The sequence below is a fragment of the Arachis ipaensis genome, chromosome B10 (assembly GCF_059453495.1).
Source record: "Arachis ipaensis isolate K30076 ecotype BB chromosome B10, ASM5945349v1, whole genome shotgun sequence".
Classification (NCBI taxonomy): domain Eukaryota; kingdom Viridiplantae; phylum Streptophyta; class Magnoliopsida; order Fabales; family Fabaceae; genus Arachis; species Arachis ipaensis.
In genome coordinates, this window is record NC_142435.1 from 104,544,706 (window position 1) to 104,563,723 (window position 19,018).

The 19,018-nt window shown below is 35.1% G+C and overlaps 2 non-coding genes across 2 annotated transcripts; both read right to left on the bottom strand.

Moving 5' to 3' along the window:
• Positions 1 to 11,846: 11,846 nt before the first annotated feature.
• Positions 11,847 to 11,954, bottom strand: LOC148581169 (small nucleolar RNA R71). The gene has a single exon (XR_015899041.1). It is a non-coding gene; the product is annotated as a small nucleolar RNA R71 (small nucleolar RNA).
• Positions 11,955 to 16,143: 4,189 nt separating this feature from the next.
• LOC148581170 (small nucleolar RNA R71) lies at positions 16,144 to 16,251 on the bottom strand. The gene has a single exon (XR_015895863.1). It is a non-coding gene; the product is annotated as a small nucleolar RNA R71 (small nucleolar RNA).
• Positions 16,252 to 19,018: the final 2,767 nt, after the last annotated feature.

Here is a 19,018-nt window from a genome sequence, read left to right on the forward strand (position 1 = left end):
GTAAAGCGATTCGATTGATGGGATTTGGTATGATACTTATGAGATCGAAGAGATTCCAATATTTCTTCTTAGAACGTATTGATTTGACCCCATAAGCGGGACCACCACCCCCTAGCATGTTGCCGCCAGAAGCAAAACCCCGTATTTCTTCTAGAAAATCTCCTAATTGTTCCAGAGCAACTAGAAAGAGATTCTTTAACCAGAAAGAATTCAGTTCAGATGTAGGATACCTATCCAGAAGTTTTCGCAACTCAATCATGTATGATGGAATGATGTAATGGAATTGAAATTCGATATATATAAGTCTATATATAAGAAGGTCGATCTGAATATTTAGATACATATTGTAGATTGATCCATATTATATTATAGAGTAAAAGTTTTTGCACTACAATTATAGAATAGATAATATAGATAATATGGTAGAAAGAAATCAATATATATATATATATATATATATATATATATATATATATATATATCCCTTTTTAGAAAACTGTGTGTCAATTTAGATTACAATATTATATCAAAAAATTTAGGTTAGACTATGGATAAAAAGAGAGATTTTATTTTTAAATTTTATTTTTAAAATTCTATTCTAGGATTTTTTATCTTTTTATATTATGAAAATATAGAAAGTTTTAACATTAAAAATGAATTTAAATGTGTCTTTTAATAAATATATTTTTGAATGTTAAACTAAAATTTAAATACATCAAAATTCAAATATAATATTGTGGTGAGACAATAAAAATAATAGAATAGACCGACATCATGAAAATATTGAAGATAGTATGCATTGGATTAATATGAACAATGTACTTAAACGCAATCTTAGCTTGAAGCCTAAAACTAAGGCTTGAATTTAGGAGGAGGAGATCTTGTCCAAATTTTTTCTTGGGATCAAAATTTAAACACATTACCAAACTTCCTATAATAACAATAAGAAACAAAAAGTCTCGAAAAAAAATAGAAATCCACAATCGTTCACAAAATTAACTAACCAACTATTAAATAAGTTAATAACTTATACCTAATTGAAGGTTACTTCCTATTTCTTTTAGCATAGTATAACCAGGTTTTTTCACATTCCCATCAATTAAATCACAGGCAAAAAATTTAGTCCAAAATTAATATTTTAATTCAATTTTTTAATTATAAGTTATCTTTTTTTATATAAACAGGACTGAAACTCAAAAAGAAGACATTACATAATTGTAACTAATCGGGATATTATATCCCTTCTAAGGTCATCTGCAATAATTTGTCTTGTAGGATATCTACAAAATAAAAATTTGGGAGTCTTTAAGCTTTCTCTAGCTAACTAATCTAATTCTCTGTTTTTTTCATTACAACATGCTTTAATTATAAATTATCTATTTAAATAAAAAACAAAAAAAGAGTTGACTCATTTAGTCTGACAAATTTTTTTTAAATGGACTAAAATTTTACTTTAAATATCTATATACACTTGATGTATGGCTGATCCACCTGTTTAAATTCAAAAAAGACTTAAATAGCAAGCTAAAGACTAAATGGGTCAATTCATTTAACATCTCTATTTGCGTTGTATCCAAAATTCAGAGTATGATTTGACCAACTATATTTATGAGACAAAATATTTGGATTTTAGAGAATAGTTACATAATTGTAACTATTTTTTTTCCTCCTCCTTTATAAATATATAGCTTAGGGGAGAAAAGAACAGTGAAAAGGATAAGGCTATGCCTATAATTAAATTTAGTTGAGATCTCACTAATTGTAATCTCCTAAAAATAATTGTCTTATGCAATCAACATTTCTATCTTTGTTAAAGCTCATGCCATCAATACTTAAGCCTCCATCCAGTAATGAATATATATATAGTAAATTGAGCTTATTGTTGAGAGTTCCACCCCAATCCTTTGCTATCAACACTCAATGCATGGAAATTGTGGGACTAAAGAAAACCTTGCACTAAGAAGAGAGATCTTACCTAATAGACTTGTTTACTCTTATTTTTAATAATTATTCTCCGTAAGAACTGAAAAATTTTCCATAAACCTCTTAAATCTAGTATTGAAACAAATTCAGCTCAATTTTTAAGTCATGAATTTGTATTAAAATTTAAATCTCTTTCATTAAAAAGGTTGATAAGCTTCTATTATAATTTTTCAATGCACAAGTGATTATTTTATTTGAATCCTCCAAAAAAAATTTTGATAGATCATGCATGCACAATATATATACACACTTTCTGCAGCATTTTTCCTTTTAAAAAGCTCTAATATTCAATTAATATGTAGTTATGTAAGTTAAAATATAGTGATATAAAATCTATGCTGGAGTAGTTCCAAATGCACTAGAATTTCATTCTAGTTGATTTTTAGGACTTTCGAAGCATGATTGAACGTAAACTAATTGCCATTTTGTAAGAAACAAATCTCAGGAGAGGGAGAATAATCAGATAAGAAATGAGATTTTCATTCCAAAGTTTTAAGATGCTGCATCAAAGAAATGGAGAACTTGCTCCAAAATCATTCTTTTATGCGGCTCCACTAAAGCAAGGGCAGAGCTACATAGAAAAAAAGGGGGGCAATGGTCTCCCTAATTTTAATTTTTTACATGTAAATTATATGTAAATTTTAGTTTAATCTCCTTAAAATTTTATTTTAGTCTTATTTTATTGTGTAAATATTTTTTGCCCCCTCTAATATTTCATCTAGCTCCGTCCCTACACCAGAAAATTCTCTAATTTATCATATTGAGCAATGTTAAGAAGATAAAGTTTTTTTGAGGTCACAGAAAATATTCTATTCTATTCTCCACGAGTACTATCAATAGTGTATTCAAATTCATAAACTTGCAAAATATACACAAGTTACTGATTTGGAGAATCGTGCCAATTTGGAATTTTAGCAAAACAAGAATTACTTCGTTAGTAGCATAGTCCAAACTGGCAATGGATCCTCCCAATCAAAGTTTGAATTCAAATTATAACCGAGAGTAATCAAACCTCGGGTCGTCTTCCCTAGGAACTAATGCCTAAGAGCGCACAATTTTGGTTGCAAGAACAAAGGGGTATTTTCAATGATTGAAATAAACAAATAAAGGGATAAAAGAACAAGATAAAATTATAATTAATAAAGTAATAAAGGAATGAAAGAACTATGTATGTAATATAAACAAGTAAGACTCAAAATTGGTGGAAAAGTGGTTCAAAACATAAATGGAGCATTGACTTGGGATGAGCTATGGAATCCCTTCCTTACCATAACCACAACTATGATAATTACGATGGATTAATCTCACTAAGTCAACCCTTAACATCAAAGGATAGGTCAAGTGAGCATAACTGTAATTAATCCATAAATCCTAACTAACTTACTAATTACCTTAGTAAGAGGCTAGCGTTAGTGGAAACAATAACAACTAACAACCCAAGAATTATCACTAAATGTTGGACATTATACCTCTAGTAATCCATAAACTCATTTTCCCCAAGTCAAGGAGTGGAAATTACCCCATAATCAAAATTGACATTTCATCAAACACATGGTAGACATATTCACAAAACATGGCAAAATTAGAAAATTGATGAAAGCTATGAACCACAAATGATCAAAATCAGTAAAAGCAACTCAAACAAACATGTAATAATCATCAAACATCAAATGAACTAACTAGAAATCCAAAATTGCAAAACTATGTATATATTGACAAAGGAAGTGAAATGTAAGAAAGTGTAGAACAAGTACTGTAAATAAAAGAGAAATTAAAGAAATACTTACAATGGGAAAGCAAAATCTAAGGACAAAATTGACTATAAAATGCTACATTCAAAACCTAATTAAAACCCTAAGAGAGAATTTGTATGCTTGATAAACCACTATTTTACGGTTTATTTTGTCTTTAATTGCGCGGATTTTATCCATTATTCTCACACTTATTCATTTAATTCACATGTTTTACATTTTTCTTCCTAATTTTGTGCTATGATTGAAAACATGCTTCTTTAGCCTTAAATTACTGATTTTTAATCCTCTCTTATTACCATTCGATGCCGTGATATGTGTGTTAACTGTTTTCAGGTTTTCCAGGGTATGAATGGCTTAGAGGATGGAAAGGAAGCATGCAAAAGTGGAAGGAACACAAGAAATTGAAGTTTTGAGAAGCTGGCAGCGACGTGCACGCGTGGACGACGCGTACGCGTGACTGAAGCATCAGGCAAGCGACGCGTATGCGTGGATGACGCGTACGCGTGACCAGAAATTTGTTTAGCGACGCGTATGCGTGGCTGACGCATTGATGCGGGCAGAAATTGGCGAATTAAAAATTGTTAATTTATATACGTTGCAAGTATAGTTCTTAACTCGCCAAAAATCTGCCTATCAATTTAAAAAGGTGTCACAGAAAATTGAAATTAAAATACTGGGAGTATGAGTCCCAGGTCGTCTTCCAACGAGTTGCAGAAAAGTGTGCTATTTTATTAATCAGATGTTTTCAAAAAGGTTTGAGTTGAGTAAACAGGAAATTAAATTGGTGAATTTGAATAATGTAAATAAAAGCCTTGACTGTGAGTAGATTAGTTGGAATCCCTATTATTGTTGGAATACTCTCAAGATTAATTGACAATTAAAGGTTGTCCTGTTTAGTTATCCTTTACTAGGTAAGGGAAAGTCAAACAAGTTGGAATGCTACGTCTGTTCACAAGTTGCAATCAACTTAATTCAAAGAAATTGGTGTTAGTGACTAGAAGGCAATCCAACCATAAATCCAATTACAATTTTTCTTTTAAGCTTTCCAACTCAAGGGTTCCTTTCAATCAACTCCCATCAAGTTAGGGAACTACTCGCTCATTGTGAATGTAAAATTCATAGCATATGAAAAGGAATTAAAGAAAGACATTGTAAATAAAAATCAAAATAGTCAATTAAAAATAAAAGTGATCCTTGTATTAAATAATCCTAAAAATATTCCAATGGTAAAATTAAACAAAGCAAAGAACATGGGAGAGTAAACCAAGTAAAGAAAACGAACTAGAATGACGAAGTCTTGATGAGGTAATAACTCTTCTCAGTGTCCCAATGCAAAGAACAATCGAAAAGTAAATCCTAAGAACTATGAATGTGTAGAGAGAAAACCTCGAGCAGGAGTAAACTAGATCTAAAACTAAAACTGTGTAGAATGAATGTTGTCTCTGGTTTCTGCATGTTCTCTGGTTCTAGTCTGCTGTTCTGGGCCCAAAACTGGGTCAAAATAGGGTCCAAAATCGCCCCCAGCGAATTCTGCAGATTATGCAGATCGCGCTTTTCCCTGTCACGCGTTCGCGTCGTCCACGCCTCAGCGTCGCTTGTGCTTTTCCAATCCGCGCGGTCGCGTGAGCCATGCGGCCGTGTCACTTCTCGCTGGTTATCTCCTCAATTTCTTGTGTTCCTTCCATTTTTGCTAGCTTCCTTTCCAATCTCCAACTCATTCATGCCCTATAAAGCCTGAAACACTTAACACACAGATCACGGCATCGAATGGAATAAAGGAGAATTAAAATGCATAATTAAAAGTCCCTAGGAAGCAGTTTTCAATCATGTAATAATTTCAGGAAGGAAATATAAATGCATGCTAAATTAATGAATAAGTGGGTAAAGATCATGATAAAACCACACAATTAAACACAATATAAACCATAAAATAGTGGTTTATCACGCGTACGCGTGACGAGCGTCACGTGCTGCAATTTACAGAAAATGCTGGGGGCAATTTCTGGGCTACTTTGGACCCAGTTTCAGGCCCAAAATTACTGATTAGAGGCTGCAGGGTGGAGCTGGAAGGGGGGATTCAAGGAATCATTCAACAATTATTCACATTAGTTAGGTTTTAGGATTTTTAGGTTTAGCTTTCCTCAAATTCAGATTTCTACTTCACTTTAATTTAGTTTTCTTCTACTTTTATTTGTTCTAGTATTTTAGTTTATCTATCTTCTCTTGTTGATTTATTTATTCTCCAATTTAGTTATGAACTCTTCATGTTAGATTCAATTTCCTTTTTAATTCAATTTAAAGTATTTCATGTTTATTGCTTCTTTCTTCATTTGTTGTTATTGATTCCTTGCAATTGGTTGTTTAGATTTTATTATCCCTTATTAATTTTCTATGCTTTTATTTTGTGCCTTCCAAGTGTTTGATAAAATGCTTGGTTGGATTTTTAAATTAGTTTTTTTGTATTCTTAGCTAGGATTGAGTAATTTGGAGACTCTTGAATTATCAAAAGTCTTTTGTTGATTGGGGTTTGAAAGTTGCTAGTTGGCTTAAGCTTCACTAACTCTAGTCTTTGATTAGGACTTGTGAACTCAAGTTGATTTACTCACTTGACTTTCCTTCAACTGTTAGAGGTTAATTAAGTGAGTGCAATTTATAATTGCCATCACAATTGACATTGATAATGAGGATAGGAATTCCGATTCTCAATCCTTGCTAGGACTTTTCTTAGTTGTTATTTTATTTCCTTGTTATTTTACATTACTTGTTCCTTATTTGAAAAACCTAAAAATATACTTTTTCATAACCAATAATAACTACACTTCCCTGCAATTCTTTGAGAGACGACCCGAGGTTTAATACTTCGGTTAATTTTATTGGGTTTGCTTAAGTGACAAACAATTTAAATATTGATTGAGGTTTAATTGTCGGTTTAGACTATACTTGCAATGCGAAAATTTTTGTGAAAATCTTTACTGACATTTTTCCTCCGTCAAATTTTTGGCGCCGTTGCCGGAGAATTGCAAACGTGTGTCTTATTTTTGGTTATTGTGAATAATTGTGCTTTTTCATTTCTTTGTTAGTTGTTTCTAGTTTTAGGAGTTTATTTTCATTATTTCTTATCAGTTTTTGTTTTTATTTTCTCTTGCTACTATGAATTCTTACCCCTTTGGCTATGAGTTTGGTTCAAATTATATTGTAGAGAATGGAAGCTACAATGAGAACATGCATCAAGGTTGGGACAATCAAAGGTGGGAGGAGCCTCAAGCTTATGAACAACCCTCTTGGCAACAACCTTCACCAACTTACTATAAGCAAGAGCCACTCCAGGATGCATATCAAGACAATAGCTATGGTGGACCCCCTTGTAGTTACTAACAAGCCCCACCATATGCCTATGAACCCCTTCCTCAACATAGCCCTCAACCACCATACTCACAAGCCCCCTACAACCAAACACTTCCTTATGATCCTAACCCTTATCCACCATATCAACCACCTTATGAACCATATGAACCATACATAGAGCCACCCCAATTCCAACCTAATTACTCCCAGGAACCACCACCTCCAATGTATGCGAGCTTTCAACCGCAATATGATCCTAATTATGTTAGCTAAGCGGAACAAGAGCCACAGGATCATTTCAAGGAAGCCATGGATTGTCTTCAAGCAACCATCCATCAAATGGAGCGGGAGGAAAGCCAAAAAGCACACGAAGCTCTCATGGCTAACAAATCTCAACTTGAGAACAACGGATTGAAGTGTGTTATGTAACAAGTGGAAGAGATGGAGAGTGATGAACCACCTTCATATCATGAACCCTTCCTCCCAATCAATGAACCCTCATATCCACCCCAATCTCCAATGGATGACACTCTTGGTGTTCTTCTTCAAGAGCAAAGAGAGATGCTGATGAGCGGATAATTTATACGCTTTTTGGCATTGTTTTTAGTATGTTTTTAGTAGGATCTAGTTACTTTTAGGGATGTTTTTATTAGTTTTTATGTTAAATTCATATTTCTGGACTTTACTATGAGTTTGTGTGTTTTTCTGTGATTTCAGGTATTTTCTGGCTGAAATTGAGGAACTTGAGCAAAAATCAGATTCAGAGGTTGAAGAAGGACTGCTGATGCTGTTGGATTCTGACCTCCCTGCACTCAAAGTGGATTTTCTGGAGCTACAGAACTCCAAAAGGCTCGCTTTCAATTGCGTTGGAAAGTAGACATCCAGGGCTTTCCAGAAATATATAATAGTCCATACTTTGCTCGAGTTTAGATGACGCAAAAGGGCATTGAACGCTAGTTCTACGCTGCAGTTTGGAGTTAAACGCCAGAAACACGTCACGAACCAGAGTTGAACGCCAAAAATACGTTACAACTTGGCGTTCAACTCCAAAAGAAGCCTCTGCATGTGTAAACTTCAAGCTCAGCCCAAGCACACACCAAGTGGGCCCCGGAAGTGGATTTATGCATCAATTACTTACTTCTATAAACCCTAGTAGCTAGTTTAGTATAAATAGGACTTTTTACTATTGTATTAGGAGATCTGATGATTTTTAGTTCAACTTTGGGATCATATTGATCACGTTTGAGGGCTGGCCATTCGGCCATGCCTGGACCTTCATCACTTATGTATTTTCAACGGTAGAGTTTCTGCACTCCATAGATTAAGGTGTGGAGCTCTGTTGTTCCTCATGATTTAATGCAAAGTACTACTATTTTATATTCAATTCAACTTATTCCGCTTCTAAGATATCTATTCGCACCCAAGAACATGATGAATGTGATGATTATGTGACGCCATCATCATTCTCACTTATGAACGCGTGCCGGACAAACACTTCCGTTCTACATGCAAACAAGCTAGAATGAGTATCTCTTAAATATCTAATACAGAGGACCGAGTCCGAGATATTAGAATCTTCGTGGTATAAGTTAGAACCCATGGATGGCCATTCCTGAGATCCAGAAAGTCTAAACCTTGTCTGTGGTATTCTGAGTAGGATCTGGGAAGGGATGGCTGTGACGAACTTCAAACTCGCGAGTGCTGGGCGTAGTGACAGACGCAAAAGGAGGGTGAATCCTATTCTAGTATGATCGAGAACCTCCAGATGATTAGCCGTGCCCTGACAGAGCATTTGGACCTTTTTCACAGAGAGGATGGGAAGTATCCATTGATAACGGTGATACCCTACATACAGCTTGCCATGGAAAGGAGTAGGAATGATTGGATAAAGACAGCAGGAAAGCAGAGGTTCAGAGGAACGAAAGCATCTCTATACGCTTATCTGAAATTCTCACCAATGATTTACATAAGTATTTCTATCTTCATTTTCTGTTTATTTATTATTATTATTATTATTATTCGAAAACTTCATAACCATTTGATATCCGCCTGACTGAGATTTACAAGATGACCATAGCTTGCTTCATACCAACAATCTCCGTGGGATCGACCCTTACTCACATAAGGTTTTATTACTTGGACGACCCAGTGCACTTGCTGGTCAGTTGTATCGAAGTTGTGACAAATTATGAATTAAGATTAGAGCACCAAGTTTTTGGAGCTATTACCAGGGATCACAATTTTGTGCACCAAGTTTTTGGCACCGTTGACGGGGATTGTTCGAGTTTGGACAACTGACGGTTCATCGTGTTGCTCAGATTGGGTAATTTTCTTCTTATTTTATTTTCAAAAAGTTTTCAAAAATTTTTCAAAAATATTTTCTTCTTTTTTGTTTTTCCCAATTAATATTCGAAAAAAAATATAATACAAAATAAAATATATTTTTCTTCAGAATTTTTAAGAATGAATTCTAGTGTTTGATGAAGCATGTTGAAGCCTGGCTGGCTGTAAAGCCATGTCTAAATTCATTTGGACTAAGGCTTCCAAACCATCATCACAAGAGCAAGCTAGTTGTTGCTAAAAAAATTTGTTGTTGTATGATTGATTTGTATTCTGAAGCTTAGCTGGCTATTGGCCATGTCTAGTGTTTTAGACCGGAGCTTTCACTGAAAGCTTGGCTGGCTAGTGAGCCATGTTTAATTCCTGGATAGAAGCTTTAGACTAAGAGTGCAAGATTCCTGGAATTCATATAAAAAATTTTGAAATCCTTATTTTCTTTTTCAAATAATTTTCGAAAAATCCAAAAAAAAAAAACAAAAAAATTAATAAAATCATAAAAATCAAAAATATTTTATGTTGTTTGTTTGAGTCTTGAGTCAATTTTTAAGTTTGGTGTCAATTGCATCTTTTCTAAAAAAAATTTATGCATTTTTTGAAAATTCATGCATTCATAGTGTTCTTCATGATCTTTAAGTTGTTCTTGGTAAGTCTTCTTGTTTGATCTTGATGTTTTCTTATTTTGTGTCTTTTGTTGTTTTTCATGTGCATCTTTGCATTCATAGTGTCTAAGCATTAAAGATTTCTAAGTTTGGTGTCTTGCATGTTTACTTTGCATAAAAAAATGTTTCAAAAATATATTCTTGATGTTCATCATGATCTTCAAAATGTTCTTGGTGTACATCTTGACATTCATAGTGCTCTCGCATGCATTCATTGTTTTGATCTAAAAATTCTCATGCATTGAGTCTTTTTCATGTTTTTCTCTTTCTTCATAAAAAAATTCAAAAATCAAAAAAATATCTTTCCCTTTTTCACTCATAAATTTTCGAAAATTTGAGTTGACTTTTTCAAAACTTTTTAAAATTTGGTTGTTTCTTATGAGTCAAATCAAATTTTCAATTTAAAAATCTTATCTTTTTCAAAATTTTTTTCAAAAATCATATCCTTTTCATTTTTCTTATTTATTTTCGAAAATTTTAAAAATCTTTTTCTTAAATTTACATCATATTTTCGAAAATATCATCAACAATTAATGTTTTGATTCAAAAATTTCAAGTTTGTTACTTACTTGTTAAGAAAGATTCAAACTTTAAGTTCTAGAATCATATCTTGTGATTTCTTGTGAATCAAGTCATTAATTGTGATTTTAAAGATCAAATCTTTTTTCAAAACTAATTTCAATCATATTTTTTCAAAAATATCTTTTTATCTTATCTTTTTCAAAATCATATCTTTTTAATCCTACCTTTTCATATCATATCTTTTTCAAATATCTTTTCTAACTTCTTATCTTCTTATCTTTTAAAAATTAATTTTTAAAATTTGTTTCAACTAACTAATTAACTTTTTGTTTGTTTCTTATCTCTTTCAAAACTACCTAACAAACTATCCCTCTCTAATTTTCGAAAATACCTCCCTCTTTTTCAAAAATTCTTTTTAATTAATTAATTGTTTAAATTTTAATTTTAATTGCAATTCTCCTTTAATTTTCGAAAATCATTAACTCTTTTTCAAAATTTAATTTTCAAAATTCTCTCTCATATCCTTCTATTTATTTATTCATCTACTAACACTTCTCCTCACCCAAAAATTTGACCCCCTTCTTCTCTTCTGAGTTCGAATTCTTCTCTTCTTCACTCTCTTTCTTCTTTTCTTCTACTCACACAATGGGACCTCTATACTGTGGTAAAAAGAATCCCTATTATTATTTTATGTTCCCTTCTTTTTCATATGAGCAGGAGCAAGGACAAGAACATTCTTGTTGAAGCAGACCCTGAACCTGAAAGGACTCTGAAGAGGAAACTAAGAGAAGCTAAATTACAACAATCCAGAGACAACCTTACAGAAATTTTCGAAAAGGAAGAGGAGATGGCAGCAGAAAATAATAATAATGCAAGGAAGATGCTTGATGACTTTACTGCACCAAATTCCAATTCACATGGAAGAAGCATCTCCATCCCTACCATTGGAGCAAACAATTTTGAGCTTAAACCTCAATTAGTTTCTCTGATGCAACAAAACTGCAAGTTTCATGGACTTCCATCTGAAGATCCCTTTCAGTTCTTAACTGAATTCTTGTAGACCTGTGATACTGTTAAGACTAATGGAGTAGATCCTGAAGTCTACAGGCTCATGCTTTTCCCTTTTGCTGTGAAAGACAGAGCTAGAATATGGTTGGATTCTCAACCTAAAGATAGCCTGAACTCTTGGGATAAGCTGGTCACGGCTTTCTTAGCCAAGTTCTTTCCTCCTCAAAAGCTGAGTAAGCTTAGAGTAAATGTTCAAACCTTCAGATAGAAAGAAGGTGAATCCCTCTATGAAGCTTGGGAGAGATATAAGCAACTGACCAAAAAGTGTCCTTCTAACATGCTTTCAGAATGGACCATCCTGGATATATTCTATGATGGTCTGTCTAAATTAGCTAAGATGTCATTGGATACTTCTGCAGGTGGATCCATTCACCTAAAGAAAATGCCTGCAGAAGCTCAAGAACTCATTGACATGGTTGCTAATAACCAGTTTATGTACATGATGAGCGGATAATTTATACGCTTTTTGGCATTGTTTTTAGTATGTTTTTAGTAGGATCTAATCACTTTTAGGGATGTTTTCATTAGTTTTTATGTTAAATTCACATTTCTGGACTTTACTATGAGTTTGTGTGTTTTTCTGTGATTTCAGGTATTTTCTGGCTGAAATTGAGGGACTTGAGCAGAAATCAGATTCAGAGGTTGAAAAAGGACTGCTGATGCTGTTGGATTCTGACCTCCCTGCACTCAAAGTAGATTTTCTGGAGCTACAGAACTCGAAATGGCGCGCTTTCAATTGATTTGGAAAGTAGACATCCAGGGCTTTCCAGCAATATATAATAGTCCATACTTTGGCCAAGAATTGACGACGTAAACTGGCGTTCAACGCCAGCTTTCTACCCAAATCTGGCGTCCAGCGCCAGAAAAGGATCCAAAACCAGAGTTGAACGCCCAAACTGGCACAAAAACTGGCGTTCAACTCCACAAATGGCCTCTGCACGTGCAACACTTAAGCTCAGCCCAAACACACACCAAGTGGGCCCCGGAAGTGGATTTATACATCAAATACTTACTCATGTAAACCCTAGTAGCTAGTTATTATAAATAGGACCTCTTACTAGTCTTTTTGACCATCTTTGGATTACCTTATGATCCTTTGATCACGCTTTAGGGGGCTGGCCATCTCGGCCATGCCTGGACCTTCACTTATGTATTTTCAACGGTAGAGTTTCTACACTCCATAGATTAAGGTGTGGAGCTCTGCTGTTCCTCAAAGATTAATGCAAAGTACTACTGTTTTCTATTCAATTCTTCTTATTTCGCTTCTAAGATATCCATTCGCACCCAAGAACGTGATGAAGGTGATGATTATGTGTGACGCTCATCATCCTTCCCCCTTATGAACGCGTGCCTGACAAACACTTCTGTTCTACATGAATTAAGCTAGAATGAGTATCTCTTAGATCTCCTAACCGGAATCTTCGTGGCGTAAGCTAGAATGATGGCGGCATTCAAGAGAATCCGGAAAGTCTAAACCTTGTCTGTAGTATTCCGAGTAGGATTCAATGATTGAATGACTGTGACGAGCTTCAAACTCGCGAGTGCTGGGCGTTGGTGACAAACGCAAAAGGAGGGTGAATCCTATTCCAGCATGATCGGGAACCGACAGATAAATAGCCGTGCCGTGACAGGGTGCGTGAGCATATTATTCACTGAGAGGAGGGGATGTAGCCACTGACAACGGTGATGCCCTTGCATAAAGCCAGCCATGGAAAGGAGTAAGACTGATTGGATGAAGATAGCAGGAAAGCAGAGGTTCAGAGGAACGAAAAGCATCTCCATTCGCTTATCTGAAATTCCTACCAATGAATTACATAAGTATCTCTATCCCTATTTTATTATATTGAATTCGAAAACTCCATGATTATTTTATATCCGCCTGACTGAGATTTGCAAGGTGACCATAGCTTGCTTCATACCAACAATCTCCGTGGGATTCGACCCTTACTCACGTAAGGTATTACTTGGACGACCCAGTGCACTTGCTGGTTAGTTGTATCGAAGTTGTGACAATTATGTATTGAGATCAGAGCACCAAGTTGCTCACGTTGCCGGGGATTGTTTGAGCCTGGACATCACAATTTCGTGCATCAAGTTTTTGGCGCCGTTGCCGGGGATTGTTCGAGTTTGGACAACTAACGGCTCATCTTGTTGCTCAGATTGGGTAACTTTCTTTTCGTTTTCTTTTTAAAAAAAAAAAAATTTTTTCAAAAATATTTCAAAACTTTTCTCATCTGTTTTCGAAAAAAAATTAAAAATGTTTTCAAAAATATATTTTTCTTCAGAATTTTTAAGAATGAATTCTAGTGTTTCATGATGATTTGTTGAATCCTGGCTGGCTGTAAGCCATGTCTAATTTTTGGACTGGGGTTTCAACTTACCATCACAAATGAAGAGATTCTCACACACTTAGTTATTCTATACATGAAAAGTATCCATATCTGCTGAAGCTTGGCTGGCCATTGGCCATGTCTAGTGTTTTGGACTGGAGCTTTCATTGAAAGCTTGGCTGGCTAGTGAGCCATGTCTAATTCCTGGACTGAAGCTTTAGACTAACATGGCAAGATTCCTAGAATTCATATTAAAAATTTTTTTTGGAATCCTTATTTTTCCTTTTAATTTTCGAAAAATATAAAATAAAAATCCAAAAAAATTAGAAAATCATAAAAATCAAAAATATTTTCTGTTTCTTGTTTGAGTCTTGAGTCATATCATAAGTTTGGTGTCACTTGCATATGCATCTTGCATTTTTTCGAAAATATCATGCATTCATGGTGTTCTTCATGATCTTCAAGTTGTTCTTGGTAAGTCTTCTTGTTTGATCTTGATGATTTTTTGTTTTGTGTCTTTTCATGTTTATCATATGCATTCTTGAATTCTTAGTGCCTAAGCATTAAAGAATTCTAAGTTTGGTGTCTTGCATGTTTTCTTTGCATTAAAAATTTTTCAAAAATATGTTCTTGATGTTCATCATGATCTTCATAGTGTTCTTGGTGTTCATCTTGACATTCATAGCATTCTTGCATGCATTCATTGTTTTGATCTAAAAATTTCATGCATTGCATAATTTTCATGTTTTTCATAAAAATTTCAAAAATCAAAAAAATATCTTTCCCTTTTTCTCTCATCAAATTCGAAAATTTGAGCTGACTTTTTCAAAAATTTTTAAAATCAAAGTTGTTTCTTGAGTCAAATCAAATTTTCAATTTGAAAATCTTATCTTTTTCAAAATCTTTTTCAAAAATCAAATCTTTTTCAAAATTCTTAGTTATTTTCGAAAATTCCAAAAATATTTTTCAAAAATCTTTTTCTCATTTTAAATCATAATTTTCGAAAATAACTTAGTCAATTAATGTTTTGGTTCAAAAATTTGAAGTTTGTTACTTGCTTGTTAAGAAAGATTCAAACTTTAAGTTCTAGAATCATATCTTCTGATTTCTTATGAATCAAGTCATTAATTGAGATTTTAAAAATCAAATCTTTTTCAAAACAAATTTCAATCATATCTTTTCAAAAATATCTTCTTATCTTATCTTTTTCAAAAATATCTTTTCAAAATATCTTTTCTAACTTCCTAACTTCTTATCTTTTCAAAATTTGTTTCAACTAACTAACTAACTTTTTGTTTGTTTCTTAACTTTTTCAAAACTACCTAACTAACTCTCTCTCTCTAATTTTCGAAAATATCTCCCCTCTTTTTCAAAAATTTCTTTTTAATTAACTAATTATTTTTATTTTTTATTTTTGATTTCAAAAATTTTCGAAAATTACTAACATTTTTCAAAAACTATTTTCAAAAATCACTAACTCTTTTTCAAAAATTATTTTCGAAAATTCTCTTCTCTCTCATCTCTTTCTATTTTTTATTTATTTATTCATCTACTAACATCTCTCCCTCATTCAAAAAAAAAAAAAAGGATCTCTATTATTACTACTTTTCTGTGCCTTCTTCTTTGTCATATGAGCAGGAGCAAGGACTAGAATATTCTTGTTGAAGCAGATCCAGAACCTGAAAGGACTCTGAATTACAACTAACCAGTAAGCACCTGTTAGGAATTTTCAAACAAGAAGAGGAGATGGCAGTCGAAAATAATAATAATGCAAGGAGGATGCTTGGTGACTTTACTGCACCTAATTCCAATTTACATGGAAGAAGCATCTCCATTCCTGCCATTGGAGCAAACAAATTTGAGCTGAAACCTCAATTAGTTTCTCTGATGCAGCAGAACTGCAAGTTTCATGGACTTCCATCTGAAGATCCTTTTCAGTTCTTAACTGAATTCTTGCAGATATGTGATACTGTTAAGACTAATGGAGTAGATCCTGAAGTCTACAGGCTCATGCTTTTCCCTTTTGCTGTAAGAGACAGAGCTAGATTATGGTTGGATTCTCAACCCAAAGACAGCCTGAACTCTTGGGATAAGCTGGTCACGGCTTTCTTAGCCAAGTACTTTCCTCCTCAAAAGCTGAGCAAGCTTAGAGCTGATGTTCAAACCTTCAGACAGAAAGAAGGTGAATCCCTCTATGAAGCTTGGGAAAGATACAAACAGTTGACCAAAAAGTGTCCTTCTGACATGCTTTCAGAATGGACCATCCTGGATATATTCTATGATGGTTTATCTGAGCTATCAAAGATGTCACTGGACACTTCTGCAGGTGGATCCATTCACCTAAAGAAAACGCCTGCAGAAGCTCAAGAACTCATTGACATGGTTGCTAATAACCAATTCATGTACACTTCTGAAAGGAATCCCGTGAGTAATGGGACGCCTATGAAGAAGAGAGTTCTTGAGGTTGATACTCTGAATGCCATATTAGCTCAGAATAAAATATTGACTCAGCAAGTCAATATGATCTCTCAGAGTCTGCATGGAATGCAAGCTGCATCCAACAGTACTCAAGAGGCTTCTCCTGAAGAAGCTTATGATCCTGAAAACCCTGCAATAGCAGAGGTAAATTACATAGGTGAACCTTATGGAAACACCTATAACTCAACATGGAGAAATCATCCAAATTTCTCATGGAAGGATCAAAAGCCCCAACAAGGCTTTAATAATGGTGGAAGAAACAGGTTTTGTAATAGCAAGCCTTTTCCATCATCCACTCAGCAACAGACAGAGAACTCTGAACAAAATGCTTTTAATTTAGCAAATCTAGTCTCTGATCTATCTAAGGCCACTGTAAGTTTCATGAATGAAACAAGGTCTTCCATTAGAAATTTGGAAGCACAAGTGGGCCAGCTGAGTAAAAGGATCACTGAAATCCCTCCTAGTACTCTCCCAAGCAATACAGAAGAGAACCCAAAAGGAGAGTGCAAGGCCATTGACATAAGCGCCATGGCCGAACCTCTGAGGAGAGGAGAGGACGTGAATCCCAAGGAGGAAGACCTCCTGGGACGTCCAGTGATCAATAAGGAGCTTCCCTCTGAGGAACCAAAGGACTCTGAGGCTCATCTAGAGACCATAGAGATTCCATTGAACCTCCTTATGCCCTTCATGAGCTCTGATGAGTATTCCTCTTCTGAAGAGAATGAGGATGTCACTGAAGAGCAAACTGCCAAGTTTCTTGGTGCAATCATGAAGCTGAATGCCAAATTGTTTGGCATCGATGCTTGGGAAGTTGAACCTCCCTTGTTCATCAATGAACTAAGTGATCTGGATCAACTGACATTGCCTCAGAAGAGACAGGATCCTGGAAAGTTCATATTACCTTGTACCATAGGCACCATGTTCTTTAAAGCTCTGTGTGACCTTGGTTCAGGTATAAACCTCATGCCCCTCTCTGTAATAGAGAAACTGGGAATCTATGGGGTGCAAGCTGCTAAAATCTCACTAGAGATGGCAGACAGCTCAAGAAGACAGGCTTATCGACAAGTAGAAGATGTATTAGTAAAGGTTGAGGGCCTTTACATACCTACTGATTTCATAGTCCTGGATACTGGAAAGGAAGAGGATGAATCCATCATCCTAGGAAGACCTTTCCTGGCCACAGCAAGAGCTGTGATTGATGTTGACAGAGGCGAAATAGTCCTTCAATGGAATGAGAACTCCCTTGTATTCAAAACTCAAGGATCTCCCTCTGCAACCATGGAGAGGAAGCTTGAAAAGCTTCTCTCAAAGCAGAGTCAACCAGAGCCCCCACAGTCAAACTCTAAGTTTGGTGTTGGGAGGCCACAACCAAACTCTAAGTTTGGTGTTGAACTCCCATATCCAAACTCTAAGTTTGGTGTTGGAGAGTCTCAACAAAGCTCTGCACATCTGTGAGGCTCCATGAGAGCCCACTGTCAAGCTATTGACATTAAAGAAGCGCTTGTTGGGAGGCAACCCAATATTTATCTAATTCTTATTTTTATTGTTTTTCATGTTTTCTTAGGTTCATGATCATGTGGAGTCACAAAATAAACAAAAAAATCAAAAACGGAATCAAAAACAGCAGAAGAAAAATCACACCCTGGAGGAGCATCTGTCTGGCGTTCAAACGCCAGAACAGAGCATAGTTCTGGCGCTGAACGCCCAGAATGGGAGCATCCTGGCGCTGAACGCCCAGAACAAGCATGGTTCTGGCGTTCAACGCCAGAAATGGCAGCAAAGGGGCGTTGAACGCCCAAAATGGGCACCAACCTGGCGCTGAACGCCCAGAGTTGTGTGCAAGGGCATTTTACATGCCTAAATTGGTGCAGGGATGTAAATGCCTTGACACCTCAGGATCTGTGGACCCCACAGGATCATCTCAGGATCTGTGGACCCCACAGGATCCCCACCTACCTTCACTCACTCTCTTTTCTCTTCTCAATCATCCTCTATTCCCAATAAACACTCATCCCTTCTGTCTTCTATTTACCACTCACACCCATACACCCACTACCTTCAAAAATTCAACATCTCTCTCCCACCCAATCCCACCCATATGGCCGAATACACACTCCCATCCATCTCCTCCATATCTTCTTCTTATTCTTCTATTCTTTCTTCTTTTGCTCGAGGGCGAGCAACATTCTAAGTTTGGTGTGGTAAAAGCATAGCTTTTTTGTTTTTTCCATAACCATTGATGGCACCTAAGGCCGGAGAAACCTCTAGAAAGAGGAAAGGGAAGACAAAAGCTTCCATCAAGAGTCTATAGCTCAGTGGTAGAACATTTGACTGCAAATCAAGAGATCCCTGAGATACCTCATGGGATACATTTTCTTCCACACAATTATTGGAAGCAACTAAGGGTGGAACATCAAGAGCACTCCATCATCCTTCATGAAATCAGAGAAGATCTAAAACCAATGAAGGAGGAGCAACAAAGACAAGGAAGAGACATAGAAGAGCTCAAGGACATCATTGGTTCCTCAAGAAAGAAACG